Here is a 6,265-nt window from a genome sequence, read left to right as displayed (position 1 = left end):
TTTGTGAGGGAGACGCGCAATTAGGAGGCGCGTTTGAAAACAGAAGAGTTGATTCGTCAAAAATGACATGACGGGATATGATTATCTTATTTTTAGACATGTCCAGACACTTATATCCTCTATGATTAGATGGATACCCTAAGAAAACACATGGAGAAGAGCGAGATTCAAGCTTATTTCGTGTTTGGGATGGAATTAGAGGGAAGCAAAGGCATCCGAAGACACGTAAGTGGGAGTAGGTGGGTTCCTGGTTATACAGAATTTTGGTGCACTACAAGAAAAAGAGGTTTTAATGACTAAAATTTAATGAGTGTTAAAAAACCGCTCATTAAAAGTATATAATTAATACATTTAATGAGTGTTCATTGTGCAATTCTATTATTACTTACTAAAATAATTGTTTTCTTAAATTTTGTTAAAATTCCACTCATTAATTCTAACCCCCTAAAAAATTCGGTCATCTTATTTTGGCTTTGGCTCATATACATTCCCCCCAATTTTCTTGTAATTCCCAAACTACCAAAAAAAAAAAATATACGTTCCCCCCAAAAATTTGGGATTGCCCCCAAAAATTCAAACCAAAATTTTAACAGTACAAACACTCCTAATCCCATCGATTAAACTAAAATGAACAACAACCCTTAATCCCATCGTTCCCTTTCAGTACTCTAACTCAGAAACCCATTATCTTTCTCTATTATGAACCCTAACTCACTATGCCGAGTTCAATCAAGCTTAGAACTGGTCGACCTCTCTCATTCCCTGGGATTGTAGTTCAATCGGTAAGGGCAGCGCTTTGTCAAGGCGTAAGTTGCGGGTTCGAGTAATTTCCATCCCTTCGTCCAACGTCGGCCACCAGCCATCGTCCGTCTGTTAGTCTCTCTCTCCACTAATTTATTTATAGCTCTATAACTTCTGTTGTGATTTGTCAGTTTACGATTTTTATAACTTCCGTTGTGATTTCTGAGTTCACGATCTCTGTTCATCCATATTTGTGCTATTGTTTTTCCAATCTTGGTCTAACCAAGATCTACTTGGTTAGGGTTCCTTTGGAAGAGGCGTCTGATGTATTGTGTTGCTGATGATTGTAATTTCTATTGAATTGAATTTCAGTTGAATTTCTGTTGATGATTGTAATTTTGGTTTGATTATTGTGGACAACTCAATGTTTGCAATTAAGAGATGATTAAACTTTAAAATGATGGAATGCTCTTTCTTACCCTGGACCTGCTAAACTAAATTTATAATGATGAACCCCGTCTTTCTTGGCCTCTATCTCTGTATCGAAACCGGGCTTTACCCTGTTTGGTGGGGAATACCCTCATTCAATTGAGACTAGTAAGCTGTGTAAGCCAGAAAATCTAAGAATAATTATTAATTCTGTTGGTTAGACTTTTCTTAAGAAAATTCAAGGTATATTTGACTTATAATTGGTAAATAGCAAAAATGGGTACATGCTTTGAGACTTTTCTTTGCTTAAATGTTAACTCTTACTACTGTGTTATTGTGTTTCATCATTAAGTTCATGATTTTTGTATTTTCTATTTAAAGGACAACACGCTCATTGTTAAATTCATGGTTGATTTGATTCATGTTTTTTGTGTTTCACTTGCTCTGCTCTCAACTAATTCTCTAGATAGACAATTGACATGTTATTCTATTGTTAAAAAGCATGCCACAAGTTTTATCTTCTCTGGGTTATTGTGGAAGTTGGATTCCTTCTGTTTCATGATTTGCCTTTTTGGTTTGGGTCTCTCGTCCTTCGTTGTCTAAGTTTCGTTGGGAAGTGTTGATTTTTTGGAGTTCATTCTCTGTGATTTTGCTTCTTTTCTTTTCTTTTATGTGTTGTAACTCTTTCACTTTCTTCCTTTTTCTTTTACTCCCACCTCTGCATACTCTACAGAATCCTCCTTTCAGAATGTCAGGAATTCATGGGCCATCGGATTATGCCCGGGAACCACTGCAGCATCCTTCCCTCAAAATAAATGCCAAGGCCTGCTTCTTTTCCTAATTACCTATATTTCTATTAATGATTCCTTATGATTATTCACTTATATGCCAACGCCTCTTTCTTTTTCTTTTCGGTATGATGATTCCTTATGATACTTGGATAATGTTTGAAGGTGTTTGTTAATTCACTGATTCTTTTCCCCCGAGTTTCCTTGATTATTCTTTCACTTGGATGGTGAAGAAAACTTTTTGTTGGCAATTGAAGTGACTATCTATTTTATTTTACTTTCTCTGCAGTTTCCATGCATTGCTTTGATTATCAGTGAAAACTGCAACTTTTCAGTTATCGAGCTTCCTGTATTACCGATTGATATACTTTTTTCTTTGAGTCTCGTGCAGGAACCTTTTAATGTTGAACCACTACGTTTAGACTTGGTTACCTCATATGTGACGCCAATTGATTTTTTCTACAAGAGAAACCATGGGCCTATCCCTATATATAGTTGAGGACATACAGAGGTTTTATCTTCACTCTACATCTACTTTTCTATTTCATATTGACAATTTTCATTCTAATTGATTCTGCTGCCTGCCTGTCTAAGCTGATATTCGGTCACTATTGGTGGCCTGACAGAGCACTCTGGAGAGCTGTTTTTGAGAGATATCTTGTGAGTTGTGGGTACATTATGTAGGAAGCTTTATTGTTTTTGTACAAAGAATTTATATTATGATCTTTCATTAACATGAAGCTTCCAAAATATAATGTTACTGCCACCTTGCAGGTATATTTTTGCATACAAATTAAGTTCTTATATTTTTTCTTTTGATCAGATAGAATTTCTGGCTCCTATTCTTGTCGTACAATGATGTTGCTTTCTAACATTAGTGTAGTATTAACTCATTTCATTTCGCCTATAAACTTTACAGTGTGATGTTAAAAAAGTTAGAGGAGTTGGCTGGGATGCTTGTGCCATAGGAAATGGTTTGTCCTTCTTCATCTTGGATTTCTGATCAATTTTTTGAATTATTATGGTAGTCTAAGTGCATGATGATGGAGTGCATTAATTGGTTAGCTTCTTAATATTGGTGCATATGTATTTTCACCCCTTGTCTTCTCGAAAATTTGACATTTTTGGTTCAAAATTGGACCATTGACAGATAGTTCCTTTATTATTTATGCGCTTAAAGAAAGCCATGCCTCCTAATTGTGTTATAGTGCATAGTGTACTGCTAACCGAATCGTTTCAATCGGCCAAATTTCACAAAATGTTATATAGTAGAATTGATCAAATGTGCCAAAAGTACATGGACCAAATGGCTTAGAATTGAAGTAACTGTCTTTGCTACCTTTATAGCTGGTTGTTATCCGGAGTTAACTCGGTAAAATACCATTACTTTTGGGTGCTGTAAATACCATTAAAGTAACTGTGTTTGTGCTGTGGGATATGAATACAGGGCAGATTACTCAGGAGTATGATCAGCATTTGGGTGCTGTAAATGCCATTACTTTTCATGAAGATGTAGTTTTTGTATAATTGGAAATTGTTTGAAATGCTTTTGGTGCCTCCTTAGATACATTCCTACTGATTCTTAAATTATGATATAAAAGATAATTTACTTGCATCAATTAGGCTCTGTATTTAGCTATTCACTTGCTATAACCGCTTATGCAACTTTTCAGTTATATTATATTGTTTCCCCTGCTACCACACATTTTGTGTATAAAAAGTGATGAAGTGGAGCGGGCCTTAAACTATTTGGAGAAAGCGGACCCGAAACTGAGATTTTGAAGATAAAACGGGTTGTTGGAATTTAGCGATTTCGGACCCTAATTTTGTTGGATTCGGCCCATGGTGGATGTGTTTTTTAGCCATCCGAGGTCGTTTAGGGTCTCAAATCGGCCTTTTTGTGTTTTAGCGCACTTTTCTTATTTTTGTTGTTTTCCTTTTCCTTTTAGGTTTCGGATTAGTTTTTTATTTTGTCAGCCTATATAAAGGCTCGACCTCCACCTTATGTAAGGCAGTTATTGTTTAATAAGAATTTCAGAGTTTATTCTCTTTCTTCCAATTTTCGTTAGTCGTGCGCGATTCAACGATAGTTGACGGTTTTAAGCTTTGTTCGTGCGCGAGCAAGTGTTTAGAACGAAAGTCTGTTTATTTCCGCTGCATCAAAAAGTCATAGTTACCTTAAAATTTCTGTAAAGTAGAATAGATGCGGATAGAGGGGATCACGATATCGCAGCCCATCAATTTGGCGCTCAAATCTTTACCTAGAGCAGAGACTTACTCTCTTGCATATTCAAGTTGGCAGAGTGCTTGAGTCACTAGATATGTATTAAACTTATAATTCAAAATTATATGAATATATCTCTTAACGTTGTTGTTTTGTAGCATCTTTCTTATGTTGATTAGAAGTTGCAAATAGGTTCTCTTTGTATCAAGTGTTAGTATCCCTTTATTTCAACATATTCAGTTAGTAGGTTAGATCATATCCTAATCCTAGTGAATATTAATTTGTTGTATCATATCCAATTTGCATCCTAATAGGTCCTAAAAATTGACACGTTATTTAATTGCTTCGCTATGCATCATCAATTCATCATTGATGTTGCTGTATGTTTTCTTTGCAACATTCACTTATGTCCATCCACTATTGAATTTGGCTCACTCTTTTATGGAGACTTTACAATATATTTTCCTAATACGGGCATTAGTTAATAATAAAAAGTTAGGGACTAGTAAATTGTTTACCATTGAAATTGAGTTAATTTATTCTAATTGTTTGATTAGTTTTTCTTAATTATGTTTAATTAATGTATATCAGATCCCATCTATAAACAGAGGCATCCTCTTTATCAAGCACTACCACAACACCGACAGGGAAACGAAGCCACTCTGTGACCAAAGGAATGCAAATCAACTGATCGAAGCACCGAGAGAAGGTTAAGAGGTGTAAGCCTGACACCCGACGTAGATTAGGCTCAGCTTACGCAACACATCAAGTGGAAGCTATTTTAAAATTGATGTCTCGTAGCAGTTCAGCTAAAGTGAGAATTCATCATTTGCTCGGTGACATTCCAGGCACGAGCAAAGCTTTGAGAATGTGAGTGTTTTTACCATGCTTGACACGTACCAAATATGTCTGCCATTAATTTTTCCTTTTTACAAGCTCTTGGATGAACTTAGTAGGCAATATGTAAATAACTCTAGTTGTTGATGACTTGGAATTTCATGAACTTAATTTTAGTTTTGTTTTTCCCTCTAGTTGTTATGGTTTATATTTTACAAGCCACACTAGCTTATTTGCGCTGAAGTTTTTAATACTAATTACTATTTGATGCCTACCATAGCTTCCTTCAATCCAAATTTTTAATTGTTTTATTATTGAAAATTAAATCCATATAAGCAATATCATCAATGAGAGGATTCTTAATCATTATAAATATTTATAATGAGTGTATATTATATTATTATAAATATTTTTAATGAGTGTATATGTTACTCATTATATATAGTTTTTAGTAAGGGTAAATGTCCACTCATTATAAGTTATTAATGAGTGGAATTATTCCGCTCACTAATACTTTTAGTAAGAAGGGCTTCCTCAAGAGGAATATTCCGCTCATTAAAAACCTTTAATGAGTGGAATTAGAATTTTAGTGATGGTATTTCCTATCATTAAAACCTCTTTTTCTTGTAGTGGTGGGTGATTGGTATCCTAGAACTTTGTGAGGATATATATTTAGAAGATATGTTGCTAATTCGAGAGCATGTTGCCAGAATTTAAGAGGGACAGAGGCATGATGCATTACTGTTCTAATCAGATTATTAATGGTGTGAATGGTGCGTTCCGATTTTCCACTTTGAGGTGAAGTATACGGACAAGAGAACTGAAATTGCATTCCGTTTGTTTGACAAAATTGTTTAAAGGAATTATTATTGAATTCACCCCCATTGTCACACTGAAAAACTTTAATTTCTCTTTCAAATTGAGTGCGAGCATATGACCTAAAAATTAGAAAGGCGGAATAGACTTGAGATTTGTGGGCTAACGGAAAAGTCCAAAGAAAATTTGTGTATGAATCTAAAAATAGAACATAGAATCGATGGCCACCCGAGCTAAGAACGGGTGAAGTCCAAATATCAGTGTGAATTAAATCGAAAGGCATACAAGCAAAATTGTTGGAGGACTGAAAAGGTAATTTTACCTGTTTTCCATTAATACATGAAGAACAAAGAGAAGGATCCTTAACTTTATTACAAGAAATCAACTTTTTATTGAGCAGGGCGTTAAAAACAGGAAGCCCTGGATGTCC

At 35.0% G+C, this 6,265-nt stretch overlaps 1 long non-coding RNA gene across 2 annotated transcripts; it reads left to right on the top strand.

The window, feature by feature from the left end:
- The first annotated feature begins 533 nt into the window (after positions 1–533).
- Positions 534–5,080, top strand: LOC136203580 (uncharacterized). 2 transcript variants are annotated; one of them, XR_010674899.1, is made up of 4 exons: positions 534–872; positions 1,904–2,732; positions 2,878–2,932; positions 4,774–5,080. It is a non-coding gene; the product is annotated as an uncharacterized lncRNA (long non-coding RNA). The 2 variants fall into 2 exon arrangements; XR_010674898.1 differs by having other exon boundaries at positions 1,904–2,932.
- Positions 5,081–6,265: the final 1,185 nt, after the last annotated feature.

This window comes from Euphorbia lathyris, chromosome 8, assembly GCF_963576675.1.
Source record: "Euphorbia lathyris chromosome 8, ddEupLath1.1, whole genome shotgun sequence".
Taxonomy (NCBI): Eukaryota; Viridiplantae; Streptophyta; class Magnoliopsida; order Malpighiales; family Euphorbiaceae; genus Euphorbia; species Euphorbia lathyris.
The sequence above is the reverse complement of the archived record's forward strand: the minus strand, read 5'-3'. Positions and strand labels throughout refer to the sequence as shown.